This window comes from Condylura cristata, unplaced genomic scaffold (genome assembly GCF_000260355.1).
Source record: "Condylura cristata isolate star-nosed mole 26May11 unplaced genomic scaffold, ConCri1.0 scaffold00008, whole genome shotgun sequence".
Classification (NCBI taxonomy): domain Eukaryota; kingdom Metazoa; phylum Chordata; class Mammalia; order Eulipotyphla; family Talpidae; genus Condylura; species Condylura cristata.
In genome coordinates, this window is record NW_004567109.1 from 47576429 (window position 1) to 47603869 (window position 27441).

Here is a 27441-nt window from a genome sequence, read left to right on the forward strand (position 1 = left end):
TCCCTCCTGGGAACTCCCCAATCGCCGATTCCCTCTCATTTATCTACCTTCTAGTGAGTCCAGGGTGTTTTCGTTTGGGTTAAAACTTGTAGTAAGTGAGTCTAGCCCGTTTTCAGTCCTCAATTCCTATGCAGGCTTGGACGCGGTGATCTCGGTGTCTTTACTCTGCCACCATCTTCCGGTAGTTTAATTATGTTTTTATTTAATATCTATACTTTTTTTGTTTTTTTTAAAGATTTATTTATTTATTCATACAGATTTGGGGTACAGGTCAGAGATGCGGAGGGTGAGAGGATTCACCAGAGACAGAGTGGGTAGCAGAACAGGCAGATTGACAAAGTACACTGCTGAGGGGAGCAGCGGGCGGGTCAGAAGAGGTCTGACCCATCATGTGGTCACCTCCGGGGCAGGCGGGAATCGAACTCATGTGGAAGTGACTTTAGCTTCTTAGTGCTGTGCTTTAACCCGCTGCGCCACCAGGGAGGGCCTAATATCTATACTTTTAACAAATATATAAGAATGACCAATAGTCTTTAATTTCTAGTGTTTCTCAACCTTGGATAAAGAATAAATCTTGGTTACATACTTAGCATCTTCTATTTCTTTCCAAGTAGTCTTGTCCTTAAATAAAAATAAGTCTTTTACATTCCCCATACAGACCATTGTAATAAGAATGTTCCTCCTTTGTCCTTTCCCTCAGAGAAACATGTTTGAGAATGTATTGGTGGTCTTATCACTAACTCACTGTAGGTTGGGGCAGATATTGGTATTCTCATTGGCCAATAAATAACTAAGGAAGCTCCTTGCAAAGATAAGAAAGATACATCTAAGAGACTGCAGTTCTGGGTGTATTTATCCTGCACACATGGCAGTAGTGGTTTCCATTAGATACCTTTTTTATAGGGGGCCTCCCTGGTGGCACAAAAGACTAAATCTCAGGATAGAAGCTACCTGCAGCCACTGAAGCATGAGCTCGATTCCTACCAGTGATAACACGATATAACAGACCTCTCCTGTCTCTTCAGCTGCTCCCCTCAACACTGTATTTCAGTGGCCATGCCTTTTCTTCTCCCCATTCTGTCCCTAGTAAATTCTTGTGTGCATTAATACTGTGTGCCTCTAGTCTACACCCCAAATATCTGGCCTATACCTTGGCTCTTGTATTCATAATTAAGTAAATCCTTTAAAATACTTTTTAAATTGTGCCTGTTTAAAAATAGTGTTTTAGGCCCTCCCTGGTGGCACAGCGGGTTAAAGCACAGCACTGAGAATCTAAAAGCCGCTTCCGCATGAGTTCTATTCCCGCCTGCCCCGGAACTGACCACATGGCGTGGCAGACCTCTCCTGGCCTGCCCGCTGCTCCCCTCAGCAGTGTACTTTGTTGATCTGCCTGTTCTGCTCCCCGCTCTGTCTCTGGTGAAGCCTCTCACCACTCCTGAGCCTCTAGCCTGTACCCCAGTTCTGTAGCACAAATAAATCTTTAAAAAAAAAAAAAGTAGTGTTTGATCCCACTCTCATGATCTCTGCAAACTCATGCAGAATTCAGAGTACAAAAATGAATATGCATAAAAGGTATGGGTAATAGACATTTTGAAAAAAAATTAATCATTGTCTACATTTTGCATATATTTAAAATACTAGGTTGTTGGAAAGTCAGGACATGAAAAATGATTCATGACTTTTGTGACAACCCAACACTTTGGAAGTGAATGAAAGCAATTGGCTTACTAAGCCCCATGGGTTGACAACAGTGTGTGGCATCCTGTAGGTAGCTTATAAGTACTTGTAGAAAAACAGGAGGGTATAACAATCAGAAATTTTTTGCAGGCCAATGTTAGAAATAGTGTAATTAATTCACTTTACATTACAGAAAATGACTTGCCTTGTAGAATTAAGCAATAACAAAGAACTCAGAAAATCATCTTAGTGTTAAGCTGCTCTCAATGTAAAGATCTAGGAAAACTGGTGTAATAGTGTTTTCTGAGGAAGTTGTTTTCTGAGGAAGAAGAGAGAGATTATCTGGGAATTCCCTGAGGGTCAGTGAATTTTCAGCTTACGTTATATGTCTTTATTTATGGTGGTAACCATCATCTTTTCCTGGTGGTGCAAAAGGTTAAAACATAATGGGTTAAGGAGTGGATAGCACTATTAGCCATCCACAGTCACTGCAGCATGAATTCCATCTCCAGCCAGAGAGGTGAGCCACATGGCCCAGCAGACCTCTCCTGGCCCACTGGCTGCTCCCCTCAGCAGTGTGTTTCAGTACATCTGCCTATTCTGCTCCCCACTCTGTCTCTGGTGAATCCTCTGACCCACCGCACTCTAGCCTGTACCCCAGCTTCCACATGTATAAACAGATAAATTAAAAAAAAAAAAAGAAATAAAAAGGTCACTTGATCACACCACTCAGTCCACCTAAATACCTAAATACATGAGGACGTGTGTGCACATTTACACACACACACACACATGCACTCTAATGTGGAATTTTAGGTAGATGGATGACAGTCCATCATTCTATCATTATGGACTCTACAGAGTCCAGTCACTTTCTAGAGATTGAAATTTTGTCTCTTCTGTTATGATTCACTGTCTTTATATAATAAAGTAGCCAAATGTGAAAAAGTCCAGGAAACACATTATTTTTGATGCTGTATAAAATTGTGAAAATCTAAACAAAAGTTATTGTGAAACACAGTATTAGTGCAAAGAGCAGGGGTTTCTCAGAGAGATTTTAGGCTAAAAATGCAAATGAAGCTCATTTGCTTCTCTTCTGCAAATGTTCCTGGATGATAAAACCCATAAACACACTTTTTAAAAATAAAGTTATGCATTTTAGGGAAAATTCTCTGCATTGCTGCAGAGAATGCTATGTGATCAATCACCCCAACAGGTCTCTGAATGTTTTCACAGCCAAATTTCATAGTCTTGTTAATTTTCTCATTTTAATCAACATACTTAGGTGCAAAATAAAAAAAAAAAATAAGGTTACCATTATCCACATGGCTATCACTTCATTTTCTCTTTATTATTATTTCTTTCTTAGTCCTTAACCTGTTTTTAAAGGAAACTGAAATTACACATGGATACAAAATAATAGGATACAAAATAAAACTGTATTTAAAAAAATTTTTTTTTCTCTCTTATTGAACATTACCTCTCGGAAATAAGAATATTATATATCAGTGTTTTTTGTCATTGCCTTTTTACTTCTCCTTGTTTAAGTTAGTGGTAGACTTTGAACAATGACTCTTTACCCTAGAAAATGCAGCCTAGCTTTGATCTCCCAGCCACTGAGGCCTGCCTGCTACACTGAGTTTTAAAGAATAACTTACCTTGATGGTGCCTGTTCCACATTAAATTTTATGTGTAACAATTAAATTCCCCTCAGAGCCATCTGGTTTATTGGTTGTGTGAATTTAGGTTTTTTTCAACTTGTCTTCCCAATTTACCCATAGTGGGACCAGATTTTCTCACCTAGTTTTTCACAAATTCCCTGCATGTAGCTAGTCCAGAAATCTCCCTGTGGGCATAGTTGTAACATACTATAAAGTTCTATGTGCATACATTAGACCTCACAAGGAAATGGGCACATTACTTGTTCTGTTTAGTTGAGATACTAGGGAAAATGCAATTTTCAGAAAAGCTGCCTTGCTTGACTTTGAAGTTAAACCTTTTCTTGTTTTTTAATTTATAGGCTGTTAGGGTTTACCTGTTCCATATGTTAGTGAGGTCCCTCATTCATTCTCCAAATTGAAGTTAACTGCACTCTTCTATTTATTCCTCCAAAATTTATATATGTGTGTATAATATATAAATCTTCTTTCCAGAAGAAAGTGGTTAGCACTATAAGTGCTGTACACTGTTTTAGGGGCTAAAGCTACACTATATTTTATTAATATAAATAAAAATAATTTCCCTCTTAGGATTTAAATCTTATGAAGGCAGAACAGAATAAAACCAAACTCATAATAAAAACACATATTATAGAGCTAGAAAGAAGGTGTAGACCATTCCACCAAATAGTGCCAGATGAAAGAGTGGGAGTGGATTTGCTATTTTAAATTTGGGGAAGGAATGAAGGTAGATTTGTAAGGAGGAAAGTGATCCATTTACATAATTTGGGATGATTAATCCAGACAGAGCAGTGAACCAGTAAAGAGACTGGGGGGGGGGAAGGCAGCACAAAATATTTACAGGCGGGGGGGGGGGGGAGAGGCAGGGGGCTATTCCTCTCTTGGGTAGGGGCGAGAAAGGGAATAACTTGAGTGTTATTGGTGAGTAGAGAGTAGCTATATCCAGAAAAGTATCAATGTTAGACTGTAAAGTCCTCCCAAAGAAGCGGGTTTTTACCTTAATGAAATGAATATCATAGGACACTCCCTGCTGGCAATGGGTTAGGACGCAGCACTACAAGCTAGCTGCAGCAGCTTCAGCACGGGTTAGATCCCCAGACCAGAGGTGACCACATGGTGCAGCAGACCTCTCAGTCTTGCCAGCTGCTCCCCTCAGCAGGGTACTTTGTCGATCTGCCTGTTCTGCACTCTGTCTCTGGTGAATCCTCTCCCTGCCCCTGCCCCTCTATCCTGTACCCCAGTTCTGTATGCATAAATAAAATAAATATTAAAAATAAAGAGTGATATAATCTAGCCTACATTGTAACAATGTGCCTTTAACACTAGACCCTTCCATTTCCCTCAGATTTTTACAATATTCATGTGCAGAATATATTTCTCATCTCCATTTTTGTTATCTTATTATTTATGTATCTTAAAACAGTATGTAGATTTGTTTGTATATAGTTTTACATACTTACATAGAAAAATATTCATGTTATTAAGGCTTTTTTTTTTTTTGCTTAGGATATTTACACTTCAGAAGGGAGAATCATACTACCTGCAATAAAAAATTGCTGTAAAATATAGATATTACTTGCAATGGAAATCATAAAACTATACATTATTCATGATAATATAATTTGCATATGGGTAAAATGCTTAGAACAGTGCCTAACACACGTAAAATTAAAAAAAATATCAACTTTATGATTAAAAGTACATATTTTCTAAGTCTTGGATTATTTTCTGAGTAAAGTTATATAGTTGTCTCTATTAAACATTGCTTTCTTTTATTTGTTCATTTGAAGTTCATATGCTTGTTTATCTTATTTGTATTACATCTGCAAATACTTTTTTAAAAAAGATTTATTTATTTATGCATACAGAACTGGGGTACAGGCCAGAGACAGAGGGGGCTGTGAGAGGATTCACCAGAGACAGAGCTGGGAGCAGAACAGGCAGATGTACTGAAATACACTGCTGAGGGGAGCAGCAGACAGGCCAGGAGAGGTCTGCCATGCCATGTGGGATCACCTCTGGGGTGGGCAGGGATCGAACTCATGTTGAAGTGGCTTTTGCTTCTCAATGCTTTAACATGCTGCACCACCAGGGAGGGCCCACATCTGCAAACATTTAAGAGTGACTGCTATTCATGATAAATTTTGTCAAATTAACCTCTAGATTTGTGTTTTCAGTTAGTTTCTGAAATCACTGAGATATCCTTATGTTTTTTTGTTATAATAAACTTACTATTTTGCGATGGTGAACTTTAACAATTTTTTAATATAATCTTTATATCTTATTAAAATATCTTCCTATCTTTTTTTTTTTTAAAGATTTATTTATTTGTGCCTACAGAACTGGGGTAAAGGCCAGAAACTCAGGGGTGGCATAAGACTTCACCAGAGACAGAGTAGGGAGCAGAACAGGCAGATCGACGAGGTACACTGCTAAGGGGAGAAGCGGGCGGGTCGGGAGAGGTCTGCCACACCATGTGGCCACCTCTGGGGCAGGCGGGAATCGAACTCATGCGGAAGTGGTTTCAGCTTCTTAGTGCAGTGCTTTAACCCGCTGTGCCATCAGGGAGGGCCCTATCTTCCTATCTTTAAGTGGAGAGGTAAATAGAAACCAAACTATCTATATGTTCATGAATATTTTAATTCCTTCCTCATCTACATCATTCATAAGGAAAGTTCTTTTCCATTATGGAAATCTTTCCATTACAAGTTATGAGAGTATCCTCTCCCTGCTTGGTTTGAATTGCTACCACCCTTCATTTAGCTGAGTAGCTGTCTAGCGTATGAATGACTCTGTGTTTATGGATATTTTGAGGCAGAATATATCATTAATTTATCTATATATTCATAGTAATTCGACAGGCCAGTTAACAATGTAGGATTGTTTTTAAGAAAGTGACATCACTGGAACTGGAAATTGATAAAAAATTTACCAAAAGCATGTATCTGGAATATAGATTTTCTGAACATGAATATAAAAATTATGAACCATTTTCTTATCCACTACGTCATCTACATTTCTTCATGCCTTAGTTTTGTAATATTTGGTTTGAGTAGTTAGTAAGTATGTGATCACAAGTATTTTATATCTCATGTTTAAAATGATTTTATTTATAAATTCATTTAATAAAGTTATTCAATACCTAAACTGTAATGGGCCATAACTCAAGATATGATATTGGGTCATATCATATGGGGCCAGCTTGTCATACTTTTCTACCATCATGAAGCTTATAATCTAGAGTAGATGCATGAAGAAATAACTGATGGGATAACCTAAAAAAGAGATACAGATGAATGAATATGGAATAGAGTGAAGGAAGTGTTATTCTTCCAATAGAACTTCAGGAAAGTCTTCATAAAAGTAATCATGTTTGAGTTGTATCTCAATCATAAAATTTAAAGTTCACTAGCTGAAAAAAATAATGTGCTTTTTTATTAGCAAGAATGGCAAAATCACAGAGGTAGAACATGGATGTTCAAGAAATAGTGGCTGGCCTTTAAGGACCAAAGCAAAACATCGGGGAGGGGAAATAAGTTGGAAATTTATCTGGAAAATAGATTGGGGTATAAAAAATTTTTAAAAAGATTCATTTATTTATGTATACAGAACTGGGGTATAGACCAGATGTGCAGACTGGTGAGAGACAGAGTAGGAAGCAAAACAAGCAGATGTACTGAAAAACAATGCTCAGGGGAGAAGGGGGTGGGTCAGGAGAGGTCTGCCACCTCCCTGCCCAGGGGTGAACTCATGCTGCAGTGGCTGCGACAGCTTCATAGTGCCTTGCTTTAACCTACTGCACCACTAGGGAGGCCCCCTGGGGTGATATTTTGAAGAGATATATACGAAGAGATTGGATGTTATTCTATAAGAACAGGCAAACATTGAAATTCTGAAATAGGGACGTCACATAAACTAATAATTTGAACAATGTCAGATTGATAGGCAGTCCTAATGACATAATGACTAAGACTTACTAAAGTATGTTTTCATAGACAAATCAAGAAACAGATTTCTAAATTTCTGTAGTGAACTCTTAACTACTCATATTCTCTCTTTACCTCCTGTAAAACAATCAGACGCAGCAGCCAGAATTATTCTTTCAAAAGCCAGATCAGGTGATGTCACTTCTCTGCTCAACTTGTGTAATTGTTTCAGGTTTTATTTATAAATTTATAAATGAATTTATAAATAAGGTGAATTGAATTGCCAGTCTGTGGGTCTTCACCCTCACGCTTAAGATTCAATCATATTATGGACATACACAAAAAGGTTCAATAATGGGTTTATTTACAAGGAGAAAGGTAAAGGAACAACCCAGGGAAAGAGGGAGAGAAATACAAATTAACTAGAATGTCCTACCAGTTCTGCTGACTTGGACTCCACCAGCATGCTGAAAACAGATCGAGAGCCAAACGACCAGATGCGAACCACCAGGCCAAGAGACCCCCAGATCCCACATGTCTAGTTTTATCCTCACCTGGAAGCTCAGCTCCGCTCTCATGTCTCAGGGTGCTTCTCCTTGTTAGTGATGGGATCAGTCGTTCCAGTATCTGGAATGGGGGCGGAGTCCATGAGACCTGTACCTGTTACATAATCATTCTCCAAATCCTTATAATCAATAGCCTACACGTTCCCATCACCTGTGTGACCTGCTTTCCTACTACTTTGCCTTGAGTCTCTCCATTCCAGTCTCACTTCCTTCCTTGCTGATCCGTATATGTGTTATGTTTCCAGCTGAGGACCCTTGCTCTGTAAATGCCAGTTAATTCCCTCTTTGTTTTTAAATCTTGCCTCAGGTGGGTGGAATCTTCTTATTGAAGACATTACTGTCCACTCTATTTAAAATTGAACATCTGTCTCCACCTAACGCTCATAATCCCCTATATCCTGTCCTATTTTTGCCCCCTAAAGCATTTGTTACTACTTAACATACTGTATAACTCACTACTTTATTTTGCTTATTGTCCTTCCTTGCTAGGATTTATGCTGGGATCTTCTTTTTGTATCAACAAAGTGTACCAAAGTGTCTAAAACTTGGTGCTTTTGGTTGTTAAATATTTTAACAATTGAAATGATGACACATTTAAATCACTATGATACTCTGGGGGGAATAATTGAACAGTTTCAAGGAAAAAATTAATTTTGAATAAATATGATTTTACTGCCATTAAGAGAGATAAAAGAATTGAATCTGACACCTATTTCTCTAGCTTGGTTGAATCAGTAGATCACTGTTGGGAATAGTCTACCTTCTGCTTTCTGTCTAGTATTACTTTTAATACCATGTAGCAACTGCATAGAAACATAAGTTTATAATTTTTAAAAATTGTCTTATGGAGTCTAATTATATGAAAATGGATTACAGTTTCTTTAATGTCTACTAATTTTTTTTTTTAAGATTTATTTGTGCATACAGAACTGGGGTACAGGTCAGAGGTGTAGGGGCAGTGAGAAGATTCACCAGAGACAGAGTGGGAAGCAGAACAGGCCAACTGAGGAAGTATACTGCTAAGGAGTCAGGAGAGGTCTTCTGAGCCATGTGGGTCACCTCAGGGGTGGGCAGGGATCGAATTTATACTGAAGTGGCTTTAGCTTCTTAGTGCTGTGCTTTAACTCACTGCAGGAGGGCCTGATAAAATATTTTTTAAAGCTTTGTTTGTTTGTTGAAGAATTGAGGTAATGCCCAGAGGCATGGGGAGTGAGATGATTCAGCAGAGAAAGTCTAATAAAAATCTTAGATTTTCCTGAGGAAAAATAAAGTATTGCACATGATCACATGATGCACATTTTTTCACTATTATAAGTCAAGTAAAGGGGAAAGTAGATTACTTTCCTAATTAATGTGTTATTCAAATTACTTTCCATTGCTCTTGTTTCCTTTTCTTTACTGTGGGACCATTGTCCATTTGATCCCCTGCTGTCCACTCTTGCTTGGGTGTCATTATGCCCCTTGGCAGAGTCTGCTGTCTTCCCATGGTTCTGCAGAGGATCATGACTGCTGTAGGCTGAATAATGTGGCCCTATGAGGCAAGAAAGAAAAAAAAAAAAAAACCTTGCTTAAGCATGGATTCATGAGACCTCCTTTTTAAATTCCGTTGTGTTAATTTATTGGCAGTTCCCATAAAACAAATTATTTAGCACTTGTCAAGATTAAATTCCTTCATTTATGAAACAACTGCTGTATATTGTCATAAAAATAAATGCATTAGCTTTGAAAATTATAATGTGAAATAAAAGTATGAGAAATAGTCATCATTCTTAAGGGTAAAGTTGGGGTTTGTGCAAAAGATACCAAGTAGAAAATTATATGATGATTGGTTTTCAAAAAAACATTCTAGTTGGTGAACGAAAAAACTAATTTTACATTTTTTTTTAACCAAACTTGTTGCCAGGTTCTAGAGATTTTTTTTTTTTTTTCATACTAGACAACATAGGCTGAGTTGTCACATTTGTATTTTTGCTTCACAACTTAGCTGGTGTATGATCACTCAGGGAACTCTTTAAGCTTTACACTACCTTCTATCAGAATATTTCCTGACTAGAAACACTGCCAAATTAGTATCTCTAAGGGAGTTAAGTGTTTTAAAAATTAATCAGTGACTCTAATTTTACCTTTAGCACACTTGCCAGAATCTGATATGTAGTCACTAATATAGCTACATAGTATTTCTTATTAAATCTAAGATTTGAGTTTTCCATCTTGATTACTTGCTTGGAAATTTCCATAATTGGTAATCTGTTAATTTTTTCTTATAATTTTCACTGCTAAATTTAATATATTACATAAATCAAAGTAAATGGTAATTTTCCTTCTTTTTGTACTTAGAAAATGTATTAATTAGAGTAATAAAACATTATAGGCAAAAGAGGATTATGTTGATCCTCAAAGAACAAAAAAATATTAATGTAAGAAAGTTAATGCTTTAGTAAGGACACTGAATTAGGTTATCAAAGCTCTGAATTTGGTCCTAAGTCTGTTACTTGCTGGATCTTGGGCTAAAATTTTACTTTTTATAGTTTAATTCCCTTACCTGACAAATATGAAACCACATCATTTGTTAATATCTCTTTCCTAAAAAAATTCTGTGAGCTTTATCTGATAACTTCCTGGTAGAAAGATGGCAATTAGTGAGAAAGGGAATTTTAAAAAGTCATTCAATGAAAGGAGTCAAAGATTTGTGATGTAGACAGCATTAAAAAAATTTTTAAAGTCCTTGGAGAAGATAGCATGTGCTGATTGTAACAGAACTTAAAATAACAGCTTAGAGAGGCAATTCAATTATCTTTATAGGATTCTCTTTCTAGATAGTATAAAATCCTATACCCAGAGATATATAACAGCTTTGAATTCTCTTTGAAACTACATTTGATATGACTGTCAAGCTAGGTTTGCTATAATTTACGTGCCTTGAGTCTAATTACTTTGCTCATATCAGTACCCCTAAACAACTTCTTTCAAAAAAAGATTGATTCATGGCCCTCCCTGGTGGCGCAGCAGGTTAAAGCACAGCACTGAGAAGCTAAAGCCACTTCTGCATGAGTTGGATCCCTGCCTGCCCCAGGGGTGACCACATGGTGTGACAGACCTCTCCTGACCGCCCGCTGCTCCCCTCAGCAGTGTACCTGGTCGATCTGCCTGTTCTGCTCCCCACTCTGTCTCTGGTGAAGCCTCTCAACGCCCCTGAGCCTCTGGCCTGTACCCCAGTTCTGTATACACAAATAAATAAATATTGAAAAAAAAAAGATTGATTTATTTATGTATACAGAACTGGGGTATAGGCCAGAGGTGCAGGGACAGTGAGAGGCTTCACCAGAGAAAGAGTGGGGAGCAGAACAGGCAGAGTAATTAAGTACACTGCTGAGGGGAGCAGCGGGAGAGACAGAAGAAGTTTGCCACACCATGTGGATCACTTCCGTGGCCAGAGATTGAACTTGCAATGAGGCAGCTTCGGCTAGCTTGCAGTGCTGCATCCTAACTCCTTGGGTGAGGCCACAACTCCTTTTTGTTTTTTTAACTGTAGATTTTTTTTTATTTTATATTTTATATTATATTATTTTTCTACTTATTTTTATTGATGTCCCATTGGTTTGACAGAATGACAGTGGAAGTTTCACCAAAATTTCAAATATGTATTCAAGACTTCAAAATCCTTCTGTTAATTCTGAACCAAGGAATAATATATCTCATCTCACAAAAAAATAAAAAGACAAAGCATGTTATATAACTACTTGTCATGATGTTAGAAAGATTAAATAAATAAGCAATAAAGGTAATAGAATAAGGTGAGAATAATAAAACCAATTTCATTTTGAATAATTTCTGCCGATGTGATTACTCTTTCTGGACATTTCTGCCACCAAAGTTTTCATACTATGGTTTTCTGACAAAGCCTAGATACAGAAAAAACAAAAACAAAAGCAAAGATAGCTCCTATACGTATAATTCTCAGAGAAAGCAGAATATATTATATCCAGGCACAATACTCTAACTAAGGAATATATGTTAGACCTTTTTCATCTCCTTGGCTACACATTTCTCTTACCTACAAATGTTGCCATTCCTCGGATGTCTTCACTTTAACGTACAGTATTTCTTGCTGTATTTTTGTTCATGGTTACTCCAAGCAATGTAGTCCTATTCTGTACTTTTCGATATTTTCTTTTTTAACATTTATTTTATTTATGCAAAAAAAAAAACTGGGGTATAGGCCAGAGGTGCCAGGGGTGAGAGGATTCTCCAGAAACAGAGTGGGGGGTGGTGAGGGGGGCAGAACAAGATCTACTGAAATACACTACTGAGGGGAGCAGCAAGTAAGACAGGAGAGGTCTGCTGCACCATGTGGATTAACTCCCCAGCCAGGGATCAAACTCACTCCACAGTGGCTGGTGATAGCTTGATAATGTTAAGACATAACACTTGCACCATCAGGGAGGCACATGCTTCTCAGTATTCTGAAACAGCTATGACTACATCTTGCTTATTACCAATTTATTATCTCTCCATATATTTTGTTGTTCCAAATGTTTCTGTATTATCCAGAATTTTATTTATTTAATTGAATTTTATACTGCTGAGGGGAAAGGCAGGGGAGACAAGAGAGATCAGCTACACCATGTGGGTTAACTCCCTGGCAGGGGGTGGGGGACTGAAATCCAAAGTGGCTGGTGATAGCTTGATGACCTGAGACTTTAACCCCTGCACCACCAGGGGGAACCACAACATCCAGAATTTCACAGTTGAAATTCAGTAAGCATAGTTTTTTCATAAACTTGTACTCCAAGAATTAATTGTAAATTATTTTGTCTTGCCACTATTTTTTATATTATTAATGAGAAACACAGTTGGTGTTAAAAACATTGCTCAAGAAATCTATGTGCTTACTAACACTCCTGGGGGAGGGGGGCAGGGAATGTGGTACTTTGAGGTGAGATAACCTCAAATATATAATTGCATGGAAAACATTTTTGCCAACTTTTAGTTTAAATCAATTTTAAATCAACAGCAAAGTTGAGAGGTAGTATTATAAACAGCTAGAATTACTGATTGCTAACATTTTACTATCTGGTCTTTCTTTACACACACACACACCCCACACAATTTTGCTCTATCATTGTTAAATTGTATGATCCATGTTTTCAAATATTTCTTTATCCCCCCCAAATTGGACATTCTTCCTTATGAGCACAATAATTAAATGATAATAACTCAGAATTTCATGATTGATATTTTTTATCTTATTTACTATCCATTATCAAGTAGTCTCAATTTTATGTATAATGTCCTTAGTAGTTCTCTTGTTGTTGGTTTGAATAAAAATTCAGTAAAGAATCATGTTTATAGTTAATGGCATAACTCTTTAGTATATTTTAATCCTTATATAACAAAGGCTCATGGTATTAAAAGTTGAAAAATCCAAGGCATCTGTTTGTGGTATAAACTGTATTTATTTAATTATAGTATCATAATTGAACTAAAACATTTGTGGTAAAGTTCTTTTATAGTTCCTCCTGGATTCTCCTCAGTATGTGTTTGTGTGTGTGTGCACACACACATATACTACTAGGAATCATGTAATGTCAGCTTGAACTGTTATTGATGATTGTTTTCTACATTATAACTTCTGTAATTATTTTTAGTTAATTTATTTTTGAGAGAGAGGTTAGAAGAAAAGAGGAGAAAATGGTAATTATTTTTTAAGCTACAATTTAAAATAAATGTCTCTGTTAATTTTTTTTAGAGAATCTGCTGATAGGTTGCAGAATTGGTGAAGTTTTGGGTTTTATAAATACAAATGTCTGGAGATATCCATTCTTCACTTAACCTAAGTGCTCTACCTGATTTATCTATCATTTATCTATCATTTATTCATTTATGCATACAGAACTGGGGTACAGGCCAGAGGTCCAGGGGCGGCGAGAGGCTTCACCAGAGACAGAATAGGGAGCAGAATTGGCAGATCAATGAAGAACACTGCTGAGGGGAGCAGCAGGTAGGTCAGGAGAAGTCTGCCAAGCCATGTGGTCTCCTCCGGGGCAGGTGGGGATCGAACTCATGCGGAAGTGGCTTTAGCTTCTCAGTGCAGTGCTTTAACCCGCTGTGCCACCAGGGAGGGCCGGACTCTAATATATTTTTGGAAGAGATAGCATTTATTATTCAGTATGTTCTATACATTTCTTCTTTATAAGGTGTTAGGAATTGCATGGAACAGAATTTTTTTCAAAGGTTTTACTTGCTTGTTTTTGGTATGTATTCTTGGCAAGGATCTCATGAAGTTGTTATTCCTTGTTTTATTGGTGGATTTTTAAAGCCAACATGACCAGGAGCTTTGCCATGTTTTCTATTCTGATCAGAAGAACAACATTTGGAAATAAGATATACTCTGACAAAGAAAATAATACACATATAACATTATTTTTTCCTATGAATATGCTACATTTTGACAATGCCTTCATCCTTGCTAAGAGAAAGTATAATGAGAAAAATCTTTGTCCCTTAGGAAGGATTCTCTCCTTGTCTATGAAGATGATAAATTATTTTCATTTTCTAATTTGGGAAGACAGCCAAATGCCCTACAGAGTTTGATCTTCTCCAGTCTAGAGAATTACTTGGATTTAACAGATCAAATTGACCATATATATGTCTTCATTTGACTATCTGTCTATGCTAGTGGATTATAATGATATGCTTCAGCTTTAAAACTGATAATCTATTTTATTTAAATAGTAATAGAAGCATTTCTTTCACCACCTAAATTTAGCTATATTTTACAGGGTAACAATTTTCCAAGAGATGAAGGGTTATGAAGGGTTATGACTGAGAAATAGCACAATGTCTACAAATGAAGGTAAGGCCCATGAATTTATTTGATTTCTCACAATTTGACATTTATTGTTTTCAAAGTAATATTTTCCAGATGACTAATTTGATCAATTTTGTCCTACTTCTCAGATAATCAAGGCATAACCATGTTTAATTTCTATATCAATTCACTGTAGAGACAGAAGGATAAATAAAATATTCTCAACACAGTTAAGTGATTATCAAGAACAGACACATCAGGAGACTTTTACTTTGTGCTTCTTCTATGTTCATAATTTAAAAATTTGACCAGATGACTTGCAAACTTGGTTAAGACCTTTAACCAAGGTATGAAACATTAAAAAAATTCTATATAGCTTTTTTTTTTTTAAAGATTTATTTATGTATTCGTACAGAACTGGGGTACAGGCCAGAGGCTCAGGGTGGTGAGAGGCTTCACCAGGGACAGAGCGGGGAGCAGAACAGGCAGATTGATGAAGTACACTGTTGAGGGGAGCAGCGGGCGGGTCAGGAGAGGTCTGTCACACTATGTGGTCACCTCTGGGGCAGGTGAGAATCAAACTCTTGTGGAAGTGGCTTTAGCTTCTCAGTGCAGTGCTTTAACCCGCTGTACCACCAGGGAGGGCCTATATAGCTTGTTTTCTGGGATTTAATAAATAAGAAATGTTTTGGCTTTATCATCTATTCCAGTATGAGCATAAATGATAAAAATGCCATCTCTCCATATTTCTTCTCTAAGGCATGGAAGGTCCAAAAGAGAAAATCAGTGTGGTGACAATATAGACCATTTCAGAGTCTGTCTGCTCTATGAGAAATAAAACTCACTGGACCAGCAAAGTGAGGATGCTTATCTTCTATTTATCATTCAGGTGTACATTGTGAAAGCAATTTATGACTAAGCACAAATAAGTGTTATTACTCATGTCTTATACTGGGGAAATTATATAGCATTGACATGCCATGAGAGTTCTTTTTCACCAAAGTATTTTTTCTTTGAAAATCCTTTCCTTGGTACCTTTTCTATCTTAGATTCTTAACTTCTTTATAGGAGTATATGAGAGTTTCATTTAATGAAGGTGATTTGTAGGAAGGGGCATTATAGTATTCAGTGTAAATTGGAAAATACCTCTTCAGTTAAAATTTTCAGAACCTCTATCATATTTTTATATCTCTCAACTAAACAGTTAATAATACTATTTCCTGATTGTGCTGTACTTTTTTTTTTCCTATGTTTTTTACTTCTTTATTTTTCCTAACATTTTACAATGTCTCTAACTAAAGCAGGAATGGCTAAATCACAAAACTGAAATATATTTCCTAGCCATGAACTTCACAGGCACAAGTTTTTATATTTTAAGACCACTTCAATCAATGATATTTGAGTGACTCTGACTAATTTGAACTAGTGCTTCCCAATTGTTTAATGTTCCATAAATGAGCTATTGCTAAAAATAATGGAATGTTCACTTCTAATTTTCAAATAATTCTTGCATGGGTGTTGCTTCTAATTTAAATAACATTATATAAATTAATAATCTGGTATCTAAAATATCTTTCACCCTTTTGTAATGTATCTGTTAGACATTAAAATAAGTATGCCTATTTTAAATCAGCCTTGTATAACATTATCAGGTATAATTTTATTTCTTTTTACACAAGCAGACTGACAAATGTACATTGTAATTTACAACTATGACTCAAATAGTAAGATATTTATCCTTTTCAAACCAGTGATAGTAACTGAGTTCTGCTCCATAAGATTTTTAAGCTATTTAAATAGAGCCAAGGACAGTGTTTTAAGAAAATAAATGAATAATCTCAGTTTACCAATTTTTCTGTCATTAGAGGTGCAAACCATTGTACACTTTTCTAGGATCATTAGGCAACCTTGCAATAAGGAGGGGAAAAATTGAAATGTCTGGAACAATTTGTTCATTGCTCTCAGTCTACAACCATGGTTTTAAAAGCTCCCTAGTGGCCAGGGTAGTTTCAGAATTCCCATGTGATATATAGCATCGCCGACAAGGTACTATGAAAATTTCTACAGATGGCTGCTTAATGTGTAAATTAATCTGACTTAGTAAGGATCATGCCAGTCACTGGCAGCTATAATTATAGATCAGAATAAAATCTTGCTCTACAAATTTGTTCAACCAAAGAACTGTACTATATACACAAGTTTATTTAAATACTTTAATTATTTACTGTCAGAATTTGTGACACTTGTGTGCTTCAACTTGCAAACACTAATAGGAATGATATAGTACCATGTTACTGGCATAAAACAAGCCAGGTAATTTAAAAAATACAGGAAAGAAACACCACAATGGAAAAAAAAAAAAGAAAGGAAAGTAAATATCCATCTTGAAATACAGTGGATTTTTAAAAACAGATGGCTCCAATACACAGACCTCTCAGAGTGGACATTTTGAAGGATCCAATTAAATATGAAGTTGAAAGTTCTTTACATTTTTAAAACTTTTAGAATTAAAATTTAAGTTATACCAACGAAGCCCTTATTAACTAGTTGAATTCGGGAGTCTATTTCAACTTCAACAGCTTTAAGAAAAGCGTATTTGCACATAATGAGATTCATATGAACTTTAGCTTTTATTAGGAAAGCACCAACTTTGGAAAGCACATCTGTTCCTGTTACTAGTTCCAGAAAACAATCCCCTTCCTCTTACCAACTATGAGAGACAGAACTCTCTAGAAAAAAAAAATACACTGAAGTTGACAGGGAATCGTTTATTTATTTATTTTTCTTAATGTAAGCATCCCTTCTATCCTGATAAAATTAAAGTAAATAAAGTAAAGTAAAATTAAACTAACTAAAATATACAAATCTGAATATCTCTTTCATTCATGATAGCAGAAAAAGAGTTAGAGTAATGACTGGTATAATTTTGAAACTGCCCTATTCCCTTTGATGACAACACTTTGAAAAAGAATGTTAACTCTCAGCCAAATGTTGAGGGATGTGGCTTTCTCTCTTACCATTATGTCAGTCTGTCAATGCAGAGCTGATTAAATTAGATACATCTGTCTTCACGTTCATTAAGAAGCTGTGTGGCATAATGTAAGGAACACAAGGCTGGAAGTCAGGACCTTGGTCTTAAGAGATTGTCAGTGAAGCACTTAACCTCCATGAACCTCAGTTCATGTAAAAAACAAAAGGTTTAGCCCAAAAGAAAGATCTAATATTTAATTGTTCTATATTAAAAAGGTATTTATTAATGTAAGGAACTGATTTATACAGATAGTTCTGGACTCTTAACAAAGCTTATCAATACAGCTGCTTCAATCAAAATATTTGAGGCTACTGACAGTTTTCTATTTCACTTAAATACACACATACACACAAAAACCCACTCTATGTAGAAGAGGTTTGTGCCTTCATAATTTGAGTCACCTGGGAAACATCTATAAGTCACTAAAAGCTCTGAAATTTTCAAATTTCAAGTACTCTTTTATGTTTTGATGGCATTTTTCTGTGTGTTTAAACTTGAAGTTACTTTTCTCTTGGGTTTGTGAAACTGAGGATGTGAATGTTTATGATGAAGTTACTACTAAAGTGCAAATACATTTCTCAGGTTGTCTGTCATGGAGCCCTACTCTGATGTCAGTACAGACAGATTTGAATGAAGGCAGCAGGGGTATTTCCTAGGAGTTAAAACTCACCAGGGACACTGTATTAGGGACATACAGAAAAGCCAGAAAAGTAGGAACTCCAAGTTTTAAGGTGTTGGAGATACCTGCAAAATACTGATACCCCACTGAGATATTATTATCATACTACTCTGAAAAGAGTTTTCAGTTCATTCTAAGAATTTAGCAAGGTTCACTCTTCAGTACTCTCATTAACGCTGAGGCAGAGCACTGTAAGGTAATTGATGTGAAGGATTTAATAGTCAGGCTTTTTTTTTTTTTTTTTTTTTAAGCAATAAGGCAAATGAACAAAGTGGTCTGGCACCTGTGCTTGGTGCAATAGGAAAGCAGAGATTAGTGGGAGACAATGGCAAAGGACTCATCTCAAAGGGGGTGGTTCTGGTTTCATGGGCTCTTGTCACTATGTCTTCTATCACATACTTTTATAAGCAATTCACTTTTAAAGTTAAAATTGGCAGCTACTTTTAAAAAATACTTAAAATATGGGCCCTCCCTAGAGACACTGTGGGTTGGAGCACAGCACTGTGAAGCTGGACTCCACCGCTTCAGTGCAAGTTCGATCTCCAGCCCCGGAGGTGACCCACAAGTCTCCGCAGACCTCTCCTGTCTTGCCTGCTGCTCCCCTCATCAGTGAACTTCGTCGATCTGCTTGTTCTGTTCCCCACTCTGGTGAACTCTCCCAACGTGCCTGTACCCCAGTTCTGTATGTATAAATAAATAAAATCTTAAAAAACAAAAGAATTGAATGTTTAAAAAAATATTATGCAGATCTAACAAAACACATTTGCATGCTGAATTTGGCCCATGGGGACCAGTTTTCAATTTCTGCACTAAAGTGCCATCAAATACCAAACATTATTCCTAGAGATGCCAGGATTCCTCATTTAGTAGCAAGTAAATCTAATGTCCAAATCAAAAACGTGACTGCAAGTATCTATTAGCTATTTTAATCTGATTCCCTAAATATACATTAGTCCTTAATAACTATGGCAGATTTTCAAGGACTAAGATGTTTGCCCAAATAATATGGATATATAGATAGATACAACCAATAGAATCAAAATCCACTCATTAATATGGATTAATTAGGAGACATATTTTAGAAACACTATCATCATTCCAAAATTCTAATGTGAATGAAATTTTTGAAAATGTTTATAACAAGTATCTTGCTAATGTGTTACAAAATTTTTAAATTCCTAAATATGTTTGGAGGTCAATTTTTTTTTAACACAGATAATATTTTAATGTATTAATTTTTTCACAACAACCAAACACTGGGGGGTATCCAATGTGTGTTTGTGTGTGTGTATGTTTCTTTTGCAAACTGCAATGAGAGAGATAACATTAAATAAAATTTTTTCATTACTTTATAGCTGCTCTAAAATCAACAGTATGGTATCAATAGCATGAAAAAAATACAGTACTCTAAAATAAATTAAACTGAATTTGTTGATAGGACCAGAGAGGTTATATATTAGCTTTCATATTCTGTTTCATCGACTGTATTTATGGTTAAAGTAATACTATAGAAAAGAGGAGGAAAACACTTTTGGTCTAATTTGCCATATTCTGAAAAGAAAACATAATTTTTAAGGTAGGTATAAAAAAATCAAACCAGAGCCCTCTCTGGTGGCACAGCGGGTTAAAGTGCAGCACTGAGAAGCTAAAGCCACTTCCGCGTGAGTTAGATTCCCGCCTGCCCCGGAGGTGACCACATGGGCGTGGCAGACCTCTCCTAACCTGCCAGCTGCTCCCCTCAGCAGTGTACTTCCTACACTGTTCTGCTCCCCACATTGTGTCTGGTGAAGCCTCCCGCCGCCCCTGAGCCTCTGGCCTGTACCCCAGTTCTGTATGCACAAATAAATAAATCTTTGAAAGAAAAAAAAAAAATCAAACCAGGGCCTCCCTGGTGGCACAAGGGCTAAGTTTCAGCACTGTCAAGCTAGCACCAGCTACTGTGGAGTGAGTTTAATCTTTGGCCAGGGAGCTGACACACCTGGTGCAGCAGACCTCTGTCTTGCCTGCTGCTCCCGGCAGCAGCATATTTCAGTAACTCCACTTGTTATGTTGACCACTCTGTGGTGAATCCTTTCATCCTTCCACCTCTGGTCTGTACCTCAGTTCTTGCATGCATGCATGCATAAATAAATAAATAAATAAATATTTTTAAGCAAGTAAGCTAAACCAGTAATAATAATTAACCTGTAAATCTGACGGTAGAACAGAGTCTACTAAACGGTGTGCGGTTGGGAGGACAGGCAAACACAAAGTGGGGAGGGAGCTCACTGGATGACAGTGGAGGCATATGGCTACTTTGGTGGTGTTTGTGGTGGTAAAAGCAGTTGAAGGAGGAGATCATATATCACTAAAGCACAAGCAACATTGTAAACCAGTGTCAACTCAATTAAAAAAAATAACGTTTTCCACATCAAAGGGTAACATCTTAAAACGACAGGATCTATCATAGAATAAGTATTTTAATGTTGTGTGCATGTGGGTAGATACAGCTTGAAAACATTAAAGGATTACACTTGAATTTTTATTTGAAATATGAAATGTTTATTTTTATGATATAAACATTAGACAGTATAATTTAAAAAAAACTTTTTTTAAGTTTCTAAGTGTTTCCTCAAGGGGATAGTATGAGAACTGAGTTTCAACCTTTCTATTTGTATGTTGTTTAAAAGAAGGAATGGATTTTAAAAAGAATAGATTTGAAAGCACTTGCATATAGGCTTTCCTCAGAAAAAACACAGTAGGAATTAAATGCAAAGAAGCATTTTAGTTTGTTTTTTAAACTGTTCCTGTTTATTGAACTAGCAAATCTAAGAAACACAATAATATCTGTAACTAAATAAATTGAGGTGAAATTGACATTGTTGATCAATAGGGTAATGACTTTTCTAAATCTGTTTGGAAATACATAAAATAAATATAATAAAATTTAAGTTACTTGTGTTATTTTTCTTTAGGTCACACTTCAAATAAGACTTTAGTAAATATGAAAATAGTTATATATATGAAGATATTCATTTTAGTATTTTTCTAAAGGTAATCAGCACATATAGAAACAATAAATTATTGATTCAAATATAATAAATTAACAGTGAATCTTAAGGTATTCAGAGCAATAATCTCTAAAGTTGCTTATCAGATGGTTATTTCTAAATCAAAACACATACATCTAGCCAGTGACTATCAGATTTTCATATTTGTTTATATGGCTTGTTCATTTGTTAGCCTAAATGGTAATCAGGAGCTGGGGTTGACTGCCAAAACATTTTAGGTTTTGTCCATAATAAGCCAGTATATACCTACTTGATGATTTGGTTGCTTTCAATAACTTAATGCCTTTAGGAAGAATGCAGAACAAATTGTTTCCATCTATGGATACCTAATACTTAGCACAGTGTCCTACATTTTGTAAAATGTCACTGTATTTTGCTTAATGAATGAGTGAAACACTAAATAGCATTTGTTCTCTTCTGTGTGGATACAATGGTTTGGTGATAAAATTTAAGTCTCAAATGTAGTGGAAAATTAAGTTTACTGAATATTTTGCTTCTAATGAAATAATGAATTCAGTGATCAACAATAGCTATAATCATAAGAAGTAAGAAAAATAGACCTTACTTACCCTTCCCATGGAAGTATACAATATCAATGAAGCATTCTTGCCTAAAATTGAACCTGGAACAGGTCAAGTTGCTCAAGATCCAATTACCAAAACACAAAGAATGAAAGAACAGTAAGCAACATTATGTGGTAGTCAATAGCCAAAGTCCAGACTGTATGAGCTAGAGACAAAATGAACAATTTTGCCAATGAATAAATTTAAAGATGAACAAATGAGGGAGGGGGAATTTACACACCAGAGAACTAAGACAAATCAGTCAAATTGTATTTTTTTTTTCCAAGCAAAGAAGTACATAAAATGAAAAGGGGAAATTTGAACTCTGATTATTTTGTGTCATATAAATGCTAACTTTAACTGTGAAGATAGTATAGCTAGTGGTTTTGTGTTTTTGTTTTTGTTTTTGACTTGTTCTTGTCTTTCAGAGATGCATACAGACTTATTGATGGGTGAAGTATTTGTGCTGGTGGAAGGGAGGAAAGGGTATATATGAAGAAAAATAATCTTGAGTTCATGATTGTTGAAGTTGAGTTATGGGTATATGGGGATTTATTATATAATTACTTTTATGTGTGTTAAATATTTTTTTAATAAAATGTTTTTAAAGGCCCTCCCTGGTGGCGCAGCGGGTTAAAGCACAGCACTAAGAAGCTTAAGCCACTTCCGCATGAGCTCGATCCCCGCCTGCCCCGGAGGAGACCACATGGCGTGGCGGACCTCTCCTGACCCGCCCACTGCTCCCCTCAGCAGTGTACTTCGTCGATCTGCCTGTTCTGCTCCCCACTCTGTCCCTGGTGAATCCTCTCACCCTCCGCATCTCTGGCCTGTACCCCAGTTCTGTATGAATAAATAAATCTTTAAAAAAAAATGTTTTTAAAGTCAATTTATTGAAATATTTCTAAACAAAAGAAAACATCCTAGGAAACTATCTTAATAAGGAGTCATCAGTTACCTGATTGGTGACAAATTGACTGATGAAACACTTTCTTTGTTCTGTCCATGATACAGAGTACAAAATGCATATGTATATGTGTGTGTGTGTACAAATGAGTGGATAGTTGTCAAGAATCACTGGTATCAGGGCCCTCCCTGATGGTATAAAGGGTTGAGGCACAGCACTGAAATTTCAAAACCCTGGCCAGGAGGGTGATCCACATGGCACAGCAGACCTCTCCTGACCTGCCCACTGCTCCCCTCAGTTCAATCTGCCTGTTCTGTTCCCTACTCTGTCTCTGGTGAATCCTCTCTCCTCCTGCAATTCTGGCCTGTACCCCAGTTTTTGTATGAATAAAAAAATAAATCTAAAAAAAAAGAATCTCTGGCATCAATATTACAAATTCCTCTTAGGAAAGAACTAACACTTTTTTAATTACTTTGACATTTAATTATTTGTTGTGTGACTACCCTTTTAGGGGCTCAAAGTTTATTCAAAAGACTCCCTAAAGGCTTCCCATAGGGATGTCATGTCTGCAATACAAAGTAGAGTTAATTAGATGAGCCCATCCTACAAAATAGGATGAAAAATAATAATGAAAAAGTAGGTTCATGAGGAGAAAGCTAATTTAGACTAAGGGGTTTGAATTTTATATGAAAGAGGCCATAAATGGAGTGGGTGGGTAGGGGTATTTGACATTATTTTAGAAGAAAACTACATGATAAATGTTCTTCTGAATTTGGTTAGTATTTTTAGAATATTATAAATGAATACAGAGATAGGATGAAGAAAATAGTTCACTAGTCATAAATTTCTAGACATAGTTAATAATTTTATGATTATTTTTTCATGGAAACAATTGATTAAGTCATGGCTTTGAGAGGAAAACAGAATACTTCCTACCTGTTTTATGTTGGAAGGAATTAAATACAGGGAAATAGAAGCTAACAAATTTGTTGGTGTGGTTGGAAAAGACCATAGGAATTACCTCAAAGTTCAGAAAATCACATAATGCTAATAACTGCAAATAATATTCATCAATGATCTTGGAACATATCAAGCCAAGGAGGATGATTCACTGAAATAAATTGGAAAATTTCTTTGTAAAATTGCAGGAAATCACTTGTCTTTCCATCTACTTACAGGACAAAAATGCTTTTCATTATCTTCTGCCTTCCAAATATCACTCAGTACCTCTCATCGGTGAACCTCAATTGTAATCTTGGTGTCCCAGCCAATCACTGGGCCAGCAGCTGAGAAAAGCAGGACAATACAGGGGAGTGGACAAAAGAAATTAGGAGATCACCAGAAAATTCAACACACTTTCAAATTTATTATATAGCTCTCAATATTTTGCTCAGTACACACATGTATTAAACTATAGTATGAAATGCTTAGAGTGTTTTTTGACAAGTTTAATCATTTGGGTGAAGAAACGACTGAGCAAAGGTTAAGAAGTTACTCGCATCTGAAAGTATGTACTGTTTAAATATCTAAGCAGTATCAGCAAAGGCATAAGAATGCTAAATAAGTGTGTTGATATGTCAGTACTTTGTTCCATTTATGTGAGCATTTATCACAGTGTAGACACTGTAGTCCAGGTTATTAAAATAAATCATTCTGGAGATGAGATTTCATTAGATTATTCTAAGTAATAATTTAATTTCATTGGGATTGTGCCTTCTCCAACATGTTCAGTAAAATACAGAGAAAAATAAAATATTTCACAAATCTATCATAGTAAGAGGTCTTATTCACTAACACACCAAAACAAACAAACAAACAAACAAACAAACAAACAAACTCCTCAACCCCTGCCTGACTAGTATGCAAGTAAAATAGTCACCTAGATATAATCTAATGGATTCTCAACAAACAAAATTTTTAAATATTTATTTTTCGTAGTCAAACTCACATTAGACTTACCAATTCACCTGCTGTCTATTTTCATTAAGTGTGATTTATTAGAGTGAATTACCTTTCGGGTGTTAAACTAAGTATCATAAGTACATGAGACATTGAGGGGAAAAAATGTGGTTTAATTGTTCAGTTCAGGATTTTTGACCAAACATGATTTATAACCCAAACTAAATGAAATATATATATTCCAATTAATTATTTGCTTCTAGTTGTGTTCAATCCACTCTATGCTAAATAATGTGCAATGACTAACTTTTTTTATACTGCCATTCATTATATCTTTTTACAATATTTAAAGCAAGACCAAATAAATAACAGCTGTATTTGAAAAAGAATTTGAATATTAGCTGTACATCTATGAATGTAGAAATCAGAAAATATCTTTCCCATTTTATTGTATTTTCCAATTATCTGTTCAAATCTGATTTTATAAAACAGGATAATAAAGTGAATAAGATAAATATTTCATATTTACTTAGTAAACTTTTGGTTCATCTTTTATTGTCCATTGAATTTAGTGTAGAAAAAAATTGGGAAAAAATTGGAAAAAAGAATAAATCAATAATGTCTGATACCAGAAACTACATTTCTATACTGCCTCTCCTCCTTCCATTCCTCTCCTCTCTTTTTTCAGCTATTCCTACTATTTCAAGTGTGAAATTATAATAATTCATTTCATTATCTGTTTCAGTACATGTCCCCAATTTCTAAGAGCATCCAAATTTACCATCTATACAAGATTTTTTTTTAAGAGATGTAAGCCAAACATTTCTTTTTTTTTTAATGGGTTAATGTAAATAGTTCACTAACAAAAGCAACTTTACAAGTCCTCAAAGAAACCCATTAAAGAGGTTCAGGCCTATTACCTTGCAACTTCCTTCAAACACTGAATTTTCATTGACATTATTATGCTGACAATAGCTTTAAAAATGTCTTATGCAGCTCCAGAGACCTTTGAACATACTTAATAAATGAGTTAAATAATAGAATGTTTTAACTAAATAAATACCTGAGAGATGCTCTTTACCCTTTGGCAAGAATCCACAACTCCATGCTGAGTGCAAAATAAAGCCAAATCTCCCATTATTCCCTTCCTCTACCTTAGTTTTTTCAGTTTTTTAATAAAAGGAACACTCTTAAATTTTAAACCTGGAAGTTTTCACCTCTAAGATTTTCAGAAATTATTATTATTATTATTTTTATTTATGGAATGTCAAGGAAGGGTATATGACACCAGTCATGCTGTCATGGAACCTTGAAGTTAAGATTTTTGGGTTCTTTTTATGCTTCTGTTTCTGTTCTTAAATATATTAGGTTACCGATAGCATGCAGGGAATGTTATATAGTATGTTTCTTAGAGCTATAGAAGTTATTTTTCTTCTACATAGGATGATATTTTCACTATATCCACTTTCTTTCATGAGGATATGCTGAAGCTTGTATTTTAAGAGCACATTTAAATTGAGAAATGAGAGAAAATAGGAAATTCCCTAAAATGCCAAGGTTTCAATATTTCATCTTTTAGAGTTGGTATATTGATATACAAGAAAAATTATTCTCTGTGTGTATGTGAAAGAAAATTTTAACAACTTGATTGAAACTTTTTTTCCCCCAGATAAAATTGATTTAGTATTTAACAACATATACTAACTAGGGAACATTGAAGAAAAAAAGAATTTCATCTAATTTGGGGGCAGATAATTTTGCACTTGGCATATTATGGAGGGATCAGGATGGAGGCTGAAGGTATAGGGTTGAAAGAATTCACCAGAGACAGAATGGAGAACAGAACCAATGGATTTATTGAAATACACTGGTAAGAGAAGCAGCAGGAGAGAGGGGAGATGTCTGAGTACTAAGGAGGATTTGAGGTTCTTTTTTATGCTGTCTGCTCATACTTTCTAACTTGGTTCCAATTTGCTGTGTGGTCTTCAGCTTGGGTCTTTGGCACAGAGACATATGCAGACCTACATTCTTAGAGATTGACTGGTTTTTCTGGTCATGGGGTCACTTTGCCCCAAGGCGGCCTTATGTTCCCTTATTCATTCAGGCCACCCAAGCCTGTTGGGTCAGTAGTAAGGGCTTCATTTTTTAACCTTATTCAAGTGTACTCCAGGGTGTTATCTCTAGTTAAAACTCTTCTTTCCCTTGTTGAACCATAAAACGTCATTGAGTTAGTTTTGACCTTACCTGTGAACTAACTACTCATTTACACCTTGGGGGAATTTGAGTTATTTTATACATGTATGATGCCCTGGTATTATTTTGAGATGCTCTTGTATAAATGATAGATGTCTTGCCAAGTTGTTATCAGTACCCACAAGATTCTCCAGCGTCATAGGCAAGAGTTAATATCTATTGGAAATCAATCCAGTAGCTTTTCTGAATACATAGAAGAATCAGTCACATAATTTGCTTTGGTTCAAAAGCCAATAAATAGTGGTTAGAAGCCAGAGGCAAGATTTCCAAGCCTTCTCTCAGAATATTTTCAAAGACTTCACATTCCATTTTCTTGAAGGTCAAAAGCAGCTCCAAGAAAATAGTTATTTTTCACATAACAATTTTAATTTCATTCAAAGAACCCAAGGAAAGAAAAAAAAAT